The following is a 13,326-nucleotide window of genomic DNA, read 5'->3' on the forward strand; positions in this document are numbered from 1 at the left end:
TTAACGTTTCGTTTTTTTTTCAAAGTGCTGATGTAATTATACCATAAATGAATGCGTTTTGAAGAAAGATACAGTGATTGAAATTTGATACTGTCTTACTGTTTACGCATACCGGACGGGATTTGTGAGTTCAATGATCATTGATTGTTGCAGTGTTCATGTCGTGTAATGTGTAAATTATACTAAATTTAGACCTATATTAATTTAGTAAAAAAATCATTTGGGTTGTCTAGTTGTAAAATGAATTTCTTGATTTCTTTTCTAAATAACTGACGTGACGTTATTTTCCTTGTTGTTACTGGAAGTGAATTGAATATTTTTATAGCTATGTATTTGAAGTGTCGTCTGGAATGTTCTAATCTTGGTTTTGGGAGGTTAATGTCCTGTGAATTCCTGAGGTTTATTCTTTCTCTCATCTGTTGAATATCAAAATTATTTTCAGCTAAATCCAGCAATGCTTTGAATAGAAAAGAATGTCTCACTGATAATATCGACAGTTCTCTGAAGAGCATCATTGAACTATATTGTTTAGGTTTATTACAAATTATTTTTAATATATGTTTCTGACCAGTAATCACAGGTTTAATATGAACATTGTATGCACTCCCATAGCATATTATTCCATAATTTATTCTAGAACCAATAATTGCATGGTATAATTGTAACAATACTTCTTTTGGACATAACTGTCTGAGGTAATAGAACTTCCTTATGTATACAAATAACTCATTTTTTATCTTCTGTACATGATCTGACCAAGTGAGCCTACTATCCAATATGAGGCCCAGATATTTAACTGTACGTGCTTGTTTTATAGTTTCACAGTTACACAATAAATTATTCACCTGTTGCGCACAATCTAATTTATGGAAGTAAATACTAGTTAACTCCTGATCCGTGTTTTGAAGATTAAATTGTATTATATTAGATTTGTCTGTGTTGATAGTTAATTTATTTTCGCAAAACCACCACCTAAGGTGCTTAAGATCCATTTCTAATTTATTTTTAAGTTCTTGATTTGTTTTGGCCGAATAAAATATAACTGTATCGTCTGCAAAAGATGTAATCTTTCCCTGTAAGTCACCATCCGTCAAATCGTTAATAAAGACCAGGAATAAAGTACTTGATAACACTGATCCTTGAGGAATACCTATGGTAATGTCCCCGGGTTCACTCAACGTATCGTTAATTCTGACCCTTTGACTCCTATTAGATAGGTAGCATCTTAACCAATCATTGGCAATTCCTCTTACTCCTGATAAATCAAGTTTTTTTAGAAGCATGTTTTTATCAATTGCATCATATGCTTTAGATATATCAAGAAACAGAGCTGCACACTTATTATTAACACTAAAACTGTCATTTATTTTTGAATAAAGACCAAATTTTTATTTTTAAATAAAAATAAATCTATAATAATCATAGATTTATTTTTATTTAACAGAAAAAACGTGCATATGAAGGTGAGAACTCCTCCATGGCTCCGCTACTAGAGGAGGCGGCGCGGGATGATGAATGACAATCAGGATGTACCTATCATTAGAAGTTACACCAAGAAAACAGCGCATCATATTCCGTGCGGGTATTGTTTTGTTGTAATTGATGTGGACGGAGATATCACGTACGGCCCAGTACTCTATAGATCGAGTAATATCAATGATAAGATCATGGAGAAATATCTCAAGGAAATAATCGAACTGGGTGATTTATTGAGTGTGGATTATAAAATGTGAAATTCTGATGGAGCATTTAAGTGAGCATCAGCAACGCAAATTTCAAAACGCTGATAAGTGTGGCCTTTGCGATGAAGTTTTTACCGAAACAGACACAAAGGTACGCCATCATGCACATGAAAATGGAAAGTTTTTGTGTGCTGCTCATGTGTCGTGTAATTTAGATACTCGAACTGACGATACAATTAGCTGTTACTTCCATAATTTCAGCGGATTTGACAGTCATTTTATTCTAAAAGCTCTCGGCAAATGTAAAAAAGAAATTTCCTGTATCGCCAATACATCAGAAATATTTTTGACATTGACAGTGGGAAAAATCAAGTTTTTAGATTCATATAAATTTATGAATGAATCTTTAGAAGTATTAGTGCGCAACTTGGTAGATAGTACAGATATGGAATTGAAGTTCAAATGTCTGTTTTCAGTATTTAATGACCCCGATCTCGAACATAGGCAACTCTTGTTAAAAAAAGGAGTATATCCCTATTCATACATATCTTGCCCTGAAAAATTCACTGAGACTTCTCTCCCTCCGATAGAATTTTTTTATAATGATCTTAACGATACACCCCTCTCCCCCAAAGAATATGAGCATGCACAAAGAGTGTTCTCAACATTCAAGTTGAAATCTCTCGGTGAGTATCATGATTTCTATCTGTGCCTAGACATCATGCTATTAGTTGAGGTTTTCGAAGAAATGAGGTCAATGATTTTTAGGTCATATAGCCTCGATGTGACTCATTTTCTTTCGCTTGCTCATTACACTTGGAATTGTATGTTAAAGTTCACCCGGGTTGAACTCCAATTGATTAGCGATCCCGATATACATCTAATGTTTGAATCAGGAATGCACGGTGGTGTTTCGTTTATTGGCAAGTGTTATTGCGAAGCCAATAACAAACACATCCCTGACACATACAATCCCACAAAACCAAGTAACTATTTGCTTTATATTGATTGTAATTCTTTGTATGCCCACTCTATGAATCAATTCTTACCTTATGGAAATTTCAAGTTCCTCTCAGAGGAAGAAATCCATGCTCTTGACTTTACAAATTTGGAGAGTGAATCAGAAACTGGTTATGTAATTGAATGTGATCTCAAGTACCCACAGGAGTTACATGATATGCATGCCAATTTCCCTCTCGCTCCTCTTCATCAAATTCCTCCTAGCGAATTGTTCTCCGAGTACCAAACCAATGAGAACAGTCAAACTCTGACTAAAAAACTCATGAACACACGTTTTGATCGAGAGAGGTACATTGTTCATTACATGAATTTGAAGCTCTACCTTCAACTCGGATTGCAATTAACAAAAGTACATCGCGTCATTAGCTTTTCCCAATCGCCTTGGTTGAAGAACTACATTGAGTTCAATACCTGTAATCCACAAAGAATAAACTTGAAGTCTCATTCTTCAAACAGATGAGCAATTTAATTTATGGGAAGACATTACAGAATAGTTGGCATCATTGTAATGTTCAAATTATCAAAGACACCAAGCATCTAGATAAGTACATTTCAAATCCCCTATGTAAATGCTGGCAGATAATAAGTTCGGATGTGATTGCGGTTTTCTCGCAAAAGTTGGAACTAAAAATGAATAAGCCAATCTATTCAGGTTTCTGCATCCTGGATTTGAGTAAACTACACATGTATGATTTTTCTACTGTAAATTGCAAAAAGTCATACCATGGCAACGCATCCAGCTTTGTATGACTGATACAGATAGCTTCCTCTTATCGTTGGAGACACCCGACATCTACCAACTGATATGAGAAAATCTAGAATTGTTTGCCACTTCAAATTACCCAGCTGAGCACGAATGCTTCTCCAATGAGAGGAATAAAGTTGTAGGGAAATTTAAGGATGAGGCAGCTTCAATTCCTTTAAAATCTTTTCTTGGATTACGGGCGAAATTGTATTCATATCTTGTAAATAATGAGAAGGAGGAAACTGTAAATAAGTGTGTAGCAAAAGGTGTGAAGACACATGTAAATAATAGAAAACTTAGTTTTGACTTGTATAAGAAATGTTTGATTGAACGATGACAACATATAGAAAAATGTAATATGTTGAGATCCTTCAATCATAACATGCATCAAATTGAATGCTCAAAGGTTTGTTTGAGCCCATTTGATGACAAGCACTTTATTGCAGAGAATGGAATCGATACATTACCATTCGGTCACTACAAAATAGCAAACTGATTGCACAGATCAGTGTGTGTGTAACGAGGTAGTGACCAACACATCAAATTCTGTTTCAAGCGTGTCTTCACACAAAGAAGAAGAAGAAGAATGAGTAATATTAGAGCAAAATTAGCAGCAGAGCTTCACTCTGCTGCACGTGTAAACTACCCCACACATAGATATGAGTTGAAGAATGAGAACGATTTATATCAATCAGATCTGATTGAGATGGGTAGCTTATCTAAATTCAATAAAGGATATCGTTATATTTCAGTTGTTATTAATTGTTTTACTAAGTACGCTTATTGTATACCTTTAAAGAATAAGACTGCACAAAGTGTTTATAATGCACTTGAACCCATTATTCGTAAGAATAAACATATGCGGTTTTTCCAGACAGATGGAGGGAAGGAGTATTTTAATAAGCATGTGAAAGATTTGTTAGATAAGTATAATATCAAGCATTATTCTGTTTTTACTGATAAGAAAGCTAGTATTGCTGAGAGATTTAATCGTACAATAAAATCAAAAATATATCGATCTTTAACTGAACGTGGGAGTAAAAACTGGGTTAATAACTTACAAAATATTGTAGATGATTATAACAATACAGTACACAGTACCATTGGAATGCGACCTAAAGATGTAACTAAAAAACTTCGTAAACGTGTTTTAGAATCACTAAACTCTGCATTTAATAGACGATTCAAATTAAAAGTGTTGAAACCAAAATATAAGCTGATAGGTGATATTGTGAGAATTTCTAAAAAGAAACAGATATTTGATAAAAAATATCTAATGAATTGGTCACCCGAATATTTCCAAATTGTGAGCATACATCCCACAAGACCTATCACTTACTCATTAGAAGATCAGTGGTGAGATAATACAGGGTAGGTTTTATCAAGAAGAAATTAAAAAAACACATTTGAATGAATCTGAAAGAAATGTTTATTTGATAGAAAAAATATTGAGACGAGATAAGGATAAGTTGCTTGTGAAATGGATTGGATTTCCACAACCATCATTCATAAATCGGGAGAACTTATTAGAGTAAGATTGTAAATAATTAGAGTAAGATCATATGTTAGATCACATGGTATAATTTTATCGATTCACATTTGTTGTAAATAATTAGAGTAAGATCATATATGATGTAAATAATGTACATTGTATAATTATCTATCCACATTTGTTGTAAATAATTAGAGTAAGATCATATGATGTAAATAATTATCTATCCACATCTGTTGTGGATAATCATTGTAATATTCTTTACATTGTGTTTTTTAAATAAAAACAACTTGAATTGAATGTTTGCTCTTTCATTTCTCATTTTTGTCATAGAGAAGTGTGAAGTAGTAGTAGCATGTGGCACAAGGTGTCTAGATGTTGAATGGGTGAGTACATGTATGTGTGTGTCACCTAGAAACGCTTCATTAGCGAGTGAACCACACACATGAAACAGTTCGTTCTGTTTGTATATCTCACTTTCTCAACATGAACAAACTCGTCATTGTAAATTTCGATAAGTTAATTGCACAAGAGGAAAAGCCTGTATGGTGTAAGAATGGTACATTGATACCACATAACGCTAGAATTCTCATCGTGGGCCCATCTGCATGCGGTAAAACGAATTTATTGTTCAACTTGATTTTTTCCAAAAATGGATTGAGATTTAAACATATTTATTTAAATACTAAAAGTCAATATCAAGATAAGTACTTGTTTTTAAGAAAAGTCTTTTGAAAAATGAAAGGTATTGAATTTCATGTGAATGATATTCCCGTGAGCATTCCACACCCAAATAATATACCACAATATTCTCTAGTTATATTTGACAATTTACAACTTAGTCACACACCTCAAATAAGAGATTATTTTACTATGGGTAGACATCGTTGTATAATCTGACAAGGCATTTATTGTAACGGTTCCACTTGTTACTCGTTCCGCTACTATATAGACATCATGTCGTCATTTTGTCCATCTGCGCTGTCCAGTGATGTCACAGTCATGGTTCTATGGCACTGCTGTAATCAAGTTGGTTTTCTATATTATTCGTCGTGTTATTTGTTGTTTCAATTTTAATATTTGTACTATTCAATTTTTTGGAATTTATTTTGTCTTTAGGCATCTTACTTTCTAGATATTTGCTACTTTTTCACCAAACGTTTGTAAACGTGTTATGTACGTGGCTGACATTTCCGTTTTCTTTTTTGTTGCTGAGCGTCAGTCTGTCTTCTTGTCTTTTGCAATGGTTCCTAGTCGAGAGTGCACTTACGCTCTCGGTCTAAACTTTTTATCCATATTCATCTGATCTACGGAACGTTTTTAAAAGTGAATTATTCTTCCAAATTAATTCGTTTATTCTATTCTTCAATTGTGTTTCAATTATTCATCGATTTCTTCACATATTTACGCTGATAGACTTTGTCAAGATTGCAACCTCGTGTAGGCGTTTATCCATATTCATCTGATCTACGGAACATTTTTAAAAGTGAATTATCCTTCCAAATTAATTCGTTTATTCTATTCTTCAATTGTGATTCAATTATTCATCGATTTCTTCGCATATTTATGCTGATAGACTTTGTCAAGATTGCAACCTCGTGTAGGCGTTTATCCATATTCATCTGATCTACGGAACGTTTTTAAAAGTGAATTATTCTTTCAAATTAATTCGTTTATTCTATTCTTCAATTGTGTTTCAGTTATTCATCGATTTCTTCACATATTTATGCTGATAAACTTTGTCAAGTTCACAACCTCATGTGGGCGTCAATTGCCATTCTTCTAACAATTGGCTTCACCTCTTGAAACTCAACTTTCAAGTTCATCATCTCTACCGTTTGGAAATCAATCTAAAAATTCCACAACTTGAAAGTCGGATTATTCGTTTGGAATTCTACATGTTCCTGCTCACACTTCCACTGGGGGATTTGCCTGCTATGGTGGATGCTTCCATTCTTGTCATCGCATGGCCAGATCACATTGTCGCTTGCTGATGTCCTGTTCTCTTGGGTACTGCGGATTCCTTGCCTGTCTGCCTGGCTGCATCTCTTCTTCAAAATTTTATTCAGGTTACGTAAATCGTTCTATTCAATTTACATTTACGCATGTATTATTAATCGTTCTATTGATGTCTATCTTGACATTAAATTCACTGAAGGCCCATGTCGCCTGTATTTAATTTGGACAATCTTTACATTGTATTCAATAGCTACCCTTAGCTCTTAAGTGTCAATTTTAGGCCACTGACGCCTATTAATCGTTCTATTGATGTCTATCTTGACATTCAATTCATTGAAGGCACATGTCGCCTGTATTTAACTTGGACATTTTTTACATTGTATTTAATAGCTACCCTTAGCTCTTAAGTGTCATTTTAAGGCCACTGACGCCTATTAATTGTTCTATTGATGTCTATCTTGACATTCAATTCACTGAGGCTACTGACGCCTATTAATTGTTCTATTGATGTCTAACTTGACATTCAATTTACTGAAGGCCTATGCCGCCTATATTACTGTATTCTATTTGTTGAGCACTATCTACAGCTCATTGTCATTTATTACTATTCCTTTTGTAAATCATTAAGATTGAAATTTGCAGCAATAACTTTTCATTATAGCACTCAATCTATATTCGCAATTCAGGTATCATTTATAATATCTTTTCGATTATTGTCAGGCTTCAATGGTCATTAATGTCATTGACCTAATTTCATTTAAATTTTGTATTTCTCTAACGTTTTCACATGTTGTAATTATCCCAAGATTTTTCGACTCAATCTACTTACAATTGTTTTTGTATGTGGCCATCTGCCTATTATTATTTTATTATTATTAAATCTCATCTTGTTGACTCATGTGGTCTTTTATTGGCGTACTTACCACAATTCAAGCTATCAGTATTTTTATGCACAGAATTCAAAGATTTATTCATAGGTATTAATACCAACTATCATTCACAGTCCACTGCCCTGACTTTGGATTCTGTCATAAAAATTGGTCCTCCAGCCCGTTCATTTTTGATCCAGTGGTTACCTAGGATAATTGTTAATTTTTATTACCCATTTCTTGGTCCATTGAACCTTAGGGTTTCAGTGACCGTGTGCCTAATAGTCTAGCTTGACGCTAATGATTAGGTCCCACTCTAGAGTATATTTTATTCCATTGTACCTTTGTATGTTTTTATTGTTTGATATTAAGCATTCACACACTTGTTTCAAATTTTCAGTACTGGCTGCAACTCAAAGCACGCTGCGACGTGTATGCACCAGCTATCAACTATCTTGTACCCTGAGAGACTGAACCGCACTGAACTGGTCACAGACGGCTATTGCGCATTGAGAAAACAACACACGGCAAACTAGACTGCCTTGCGAGCTCGCTACTTGACTTGCCGCACAGCAAGCTTGATACAACTCGCCTCAAGCGCACAGGCGTGCCTCTCTGCGTACTGGACCAGCGCCCAAAGTTGCTTATTGGCGCAGCAATCGCATTGCTACAGTGCAGTATCGTTTTGTTCACTCAGGTTTTTCTGTTAGTTTTTAAGCATGTCCGATCATGAGGAAGATTCACTTCCTGAGCCTTCTGCTCTTTCCAATGCAAGAGACAATTTACACCAGGAAATAGATTGGTTCATAACCAACTATAGCGATTATGTTGTGGACACTGAAGCCACTTATTATCAATTGTTGACTGTCAAAAAACGAACTAGGTTCGCTCAGAATTAAGTATGATAAGATTCATGAACAGTTATGGAATGCAGAGTTGCAAGCACAAGATATATCAACTCATTTTGAAATACTTAATAAGTTCATCTCCATTGCCTCTAAGGCAAACGCTGCATTAACTGCCTTTGAAAGCAGACAACGCATTAATGAGGCCACTGCTGGTGCTTCCCAGCGGCCAACATCTCAAAACTCACATTTGGCAAATTTTCAGTTGCCTCAGATTCCGCTTCCACGCTTCAATGGGGAGCTTTCAAAATGGCAAGCATTCTCAAGTGCTTTTACCAATATTATTGGTAATCAGGATAATATTAATGACTCATTGAAATTTTTCTATCTTCGTCAATCACTCAGTGGTGAAGCTCTTGCTAGAGTGGAACACATTGAAGCTGACGAAAATGGTTTTCAGCTTGCATGGAACCTCTTAAGGGAGAGGTATGACAATAAGAGATTAATTGCTGCCAGGCACGTCACGGCAATTGAATCTCCTCCTACCATAAAACGTAACTGTCCGCAATCATTACGGGCATTCATTGACTTTTGCAAGTCCCACATTACCGCGCTTGAAGCGCTTCAACTTGGAGTCCAAATCAAGGACTTATTGTACATGCACAAAATGTTGTTGCAGTTAGATACTGCTACTGTTCGAGAATGGGAAAAGAGTGTTGGTATACACAACATTCCCACCATTGATAAATTTTGGAATTTTTTGGAATCACAATGCAAAATCATGGAAGCTGTTGCTTCAAGCTCAGCTAACCATCATCAAGGAAATGTACAGCAAAGTACATCCAACTTGGTTGGTGCTCATAGCAAGCCGAAGTTCAATCAAAATCAATCGAATGTTCAAGCTAGGATGCAGGTTACTACCTCTTCTATGTCACCTTGTAGTTTTTGTAATTCTGTTGGTCATTTTCCAAATCATTGTAATGAATTATTGAAGTTGCAGGTTACTGATCGTTGGAATGCTGTCCGTGACAAAAGGTTATGTTATAATTGCCTCAAGCCTTTCACACCCAATCATGTTTGTTCGGACAAATCGTGTACACTTTGTGGCAAGAGTCACCACACTGTTCTTCATAGGTCGTATCCTCAATCACGAGACACTCAGCCTACTTCTAAGGATAAGGTAACTTCAAATGTTATTCATTCTCAATCTTTTGCTCCCTCCAAGGGTAAGAATGCTGGTTTGAATTCCGTCATGGTTCAGAATGCAGAAACAACTAAACAAGCTGTTTCTCATGCAGAACAGCCTCAGAAGAACTCTCATGTCACAATGAGCTCCACTTTGTCACTGTGTTTGCAACAGCAATCAACTGTCGCCTTGTTACCTACTGCTGAAGTTTTGGTTCAATCTTCTAGTGGGGAATTTATTAAAGCAACTGCTCTTTTAGATTCTTGCTCTGATTGTAATTTGATGTCAACTAGGTTGGCTGAAAAATTGTCACTTGTTACTTTGTATTTGGACACTTTGATTCATAGTGTAGGTGAGAATAAGACCAAATCATCTATTTCTCATTCAGTTTGCTTGTCTTCATCTGATCGTTCGTGGTCGGTTGAAGAAAATTGTATTGTAGTTGATAGCATATCATCTAATGTTCCTAGTGTGGACATTGATCTTTCTAAAATTTCAATTCCTGTTGAACTCAAATTAGCGGATCCATTGTTTGATCAGCCTAAGCCTGTAGATTTGTTACTTGGTGCTGGCATATTCGCATCTGTTCTTCAGCCTGGTAAATTGTATCTAGCTCAAAACGCTCCCATTCTTCAGAAAACCAGTCTAGGTTGGGTCATATTTGGTTCTTGTGAAACCATTCGTCCTATTGCAGCACCTCGTTCGTGCCTCCCTGCTTCGCCTGTGGCCACTCCCCGTAGGGTCATGTCGAATTTTCTAACTTCAAATGATGTCTCTCATCAGTTAGAGAAATCAGTTCAGGAAATCAGTTCTCAATCAGTTCAGGAAATCAGTTCTCAATCAGTTCAGGTATTAGCTACTACTTCTCTCATAGTGATGTTATCTCAGGCATAATCAATAGTTGCTCCACTCATCACAAAATTGTTCGTACAACGGCGTATGTTCTACGGTTCATTCATAATTGTAGGAAACAAAATTCAGTCGCTCCGCGCTTTGGTCAATTAGCTATCTCTGAAATTATAGAAGCTGAAAATTGTATCTTCAAATCCATTCAAGAAGAAGCTTTCTCTGCTGAACTTAAAGCATTGCGTCAAAATCAGGAGCTATTGCCTAATAGCTCTATTAAAGCCTTGTCACCATTCATTCACTCAGATTCACTGCTCAGAGTTGGTGGACGTTTGCAAAATGCAAATGCTTCCTTTGATTTATAAACATCAAATATTGTTGCCTAGCAATCACAAATTCACTCGTGCATTGATTGTTGCTCACCATCGTCGTCTAAGTCATGCTGGTGTGCAGGCCACCATGGCCAGTGTAAGACAACGATTTTGGTTTCCTTCCACCCATCGCACCATCAAAAGTGTATTGCGGCATTGCATAATGTGTTTTCGCTTTTCGGCTCTTCGTTCTGAGCAAATCATGGGTAGTTTACCAGCGGCTTGCATTCAGGCTAGTTTTCCCTTTTATAATTGTGGTTTGGATTATGCCGGTCCTATTTCCATCCATGTAGGCGGCCCCAAATCTTGTACTTTTTCTAAAGCATACTTGTCGCTGTTTGTGTGTATGGTAACTCATGCCGTTCATATTGAAACTGTCTCGGAACTTACTTCCAAGGCATTTATTGCCGCTCTGATTCGGTTTTCTGCTCGTCGTGGCATTCCGCATTCCATTTTTTCGGACAACGCCACAACTTTCGTTGGTGCCAACAATGAGCTACGTGAGCTCCACGAATTTTTGTCCTCTGATCGTCTCAAATCAGATATTCATGACACTATGTCTGTACTCAACATCCAATGGCACATCATTCCCCCTCGGGCTCCGCACTTCGGTGGACTCTGGGAGAATGCGGTAAAAAACTTCAAACGCATATTCCATGTAGTTACATTCAACAAGGTATTTAACTTTGAAGAAACCTGTACTCTTGCTGCTCAGGTCGAAGTCATCTTGAATTTGTGCCCTCTTGTTCCCTTGTTGGAAGATCCACATGATCTTGCCTACTTGTCTCCAGGTCATTTTTTGATTGGACGTCCACACTTACGTCATTACCCTTCTTACTGCCTAACACCAAACACATTGATCATCATTCACGTTGGTATCAACTTGCTGTTTCTATCCAGGAGCTTTGGGATAGGTGGTCTCGTGAATATTTAACCACTCTTCAGAAAAAAGGCAAATGGCTAAACAATTATGAAAATTTGAAGGTCGGTACGGTTGTCATCTTGAAGGATCCTGGTTCCGCGCAGTCCACTTGGAAGCTGGCACGCATTACTGAAGTTCATCCCGGTAAGGACGACAAGGTTCGAGTTGTCACTGTTCTCACTCCCTCTGGCACTTTCAAGAGAGCTATTTCGAGTTTAGCACCTCTTCCCATTGATGAGGATTCTAGTTAATCCCCTTGCTCTTTGGTTCATTTCGTATTTTCAGGTTTCATTGTTTTTTTCCCTGGTTCTCACATGGGGCTCAGTTTTCAATTTCCAATTGCCTTGCCAGATTTTACATATTTCTCACCTTTTCTTATTGTGCCATACCCCCGTATGACACAAGGGGCCCAGTTTATGTAAAATCTGACAAGGCATTTATTGTAACGGTTCCACTTGTTACTCGTTCCGCTACTACGTAGACATCATGTCATAATTTTGTCCATCTGCGCTGTCCAGTGACGTCACAGTCACGGTTCTATGGCACTGCTGTAATCAAGTTGGTTTTCTATATTATTCGTCGTGTTATTTGTCGTTTCAATTTTAATATTTGTACTATTCAATTTTTTGGAATTTATTTTGTCTTTAGGCATCTTACTTTCTAGATATTTGCTACTTTTTCACCAAACGTTTGTAAACGTGTTATGTACGTGGCTGACATTTCCGTTTTCTTTTTTGTTGCTGAGCGTTGGTCTGTCTTCATGTCTTTTGCAATGGTTCCTAGTTGAGAGTGCACTTACGCTCTCGGTCTAAACTTTTTATCCATATTCATCTGATCTACGGAACGTTTTTAAAAGTGAATTATTCTTCCAAATTAATTCGTTTATTCTATTCTTCAATTGTGATTCAACTATTCATCGATTTCTTCACATATTTACGCTGATAGACTTTGTCAAGATTGCAACCTCGTGTAGGTGTTTATCCATATTTATCTGATCTACGGAATGTTTTTAAAAGTGAATTATTCTTTCAAATTATTTTGTTTATTCTATTCTTCAATTGTGTTTCAATTATTCATCAATTTCTTCACATATTTACGCTGATAAACTTTGTCAAGTTCACAACCTCGTGTGGGCATTTATCGCCATTCTTCTGACCTGCAGAACGTTTTTAAAAGTGAATTATTCTTTCAAATTAATTCGTTTATTCTATTCTTCAATTGTGTTTCAATTATTCATCGATTTCTTCACATATTTACGCTGATAAACTTTGTCAAGTTCACAACCTCGTGTGGGTGTCAATTGCCATTCTTCTAGCAATTGGCTTCACCTCTTGAAACTCAACTTTCAAGTTCATCATCTCTACCGTTTGGAAATCAATCTAAAAATTC

The sequence above is a fragment of the Nilaparvata lugens genome, chromosome 7 (genome assembly GCF_014356525.2).
Source record: "Nilaparvata lugens isolate BPH chromosome 7, ASM1435652v1, whole genome shotgun sequence".
NCBI classification, from domain to species: Eukaryota; Metazoa; Arthropoda; class Insecta; order Hemiptera; family Delphacidae; genus Nilaparvata; species Nilaparvata lugens.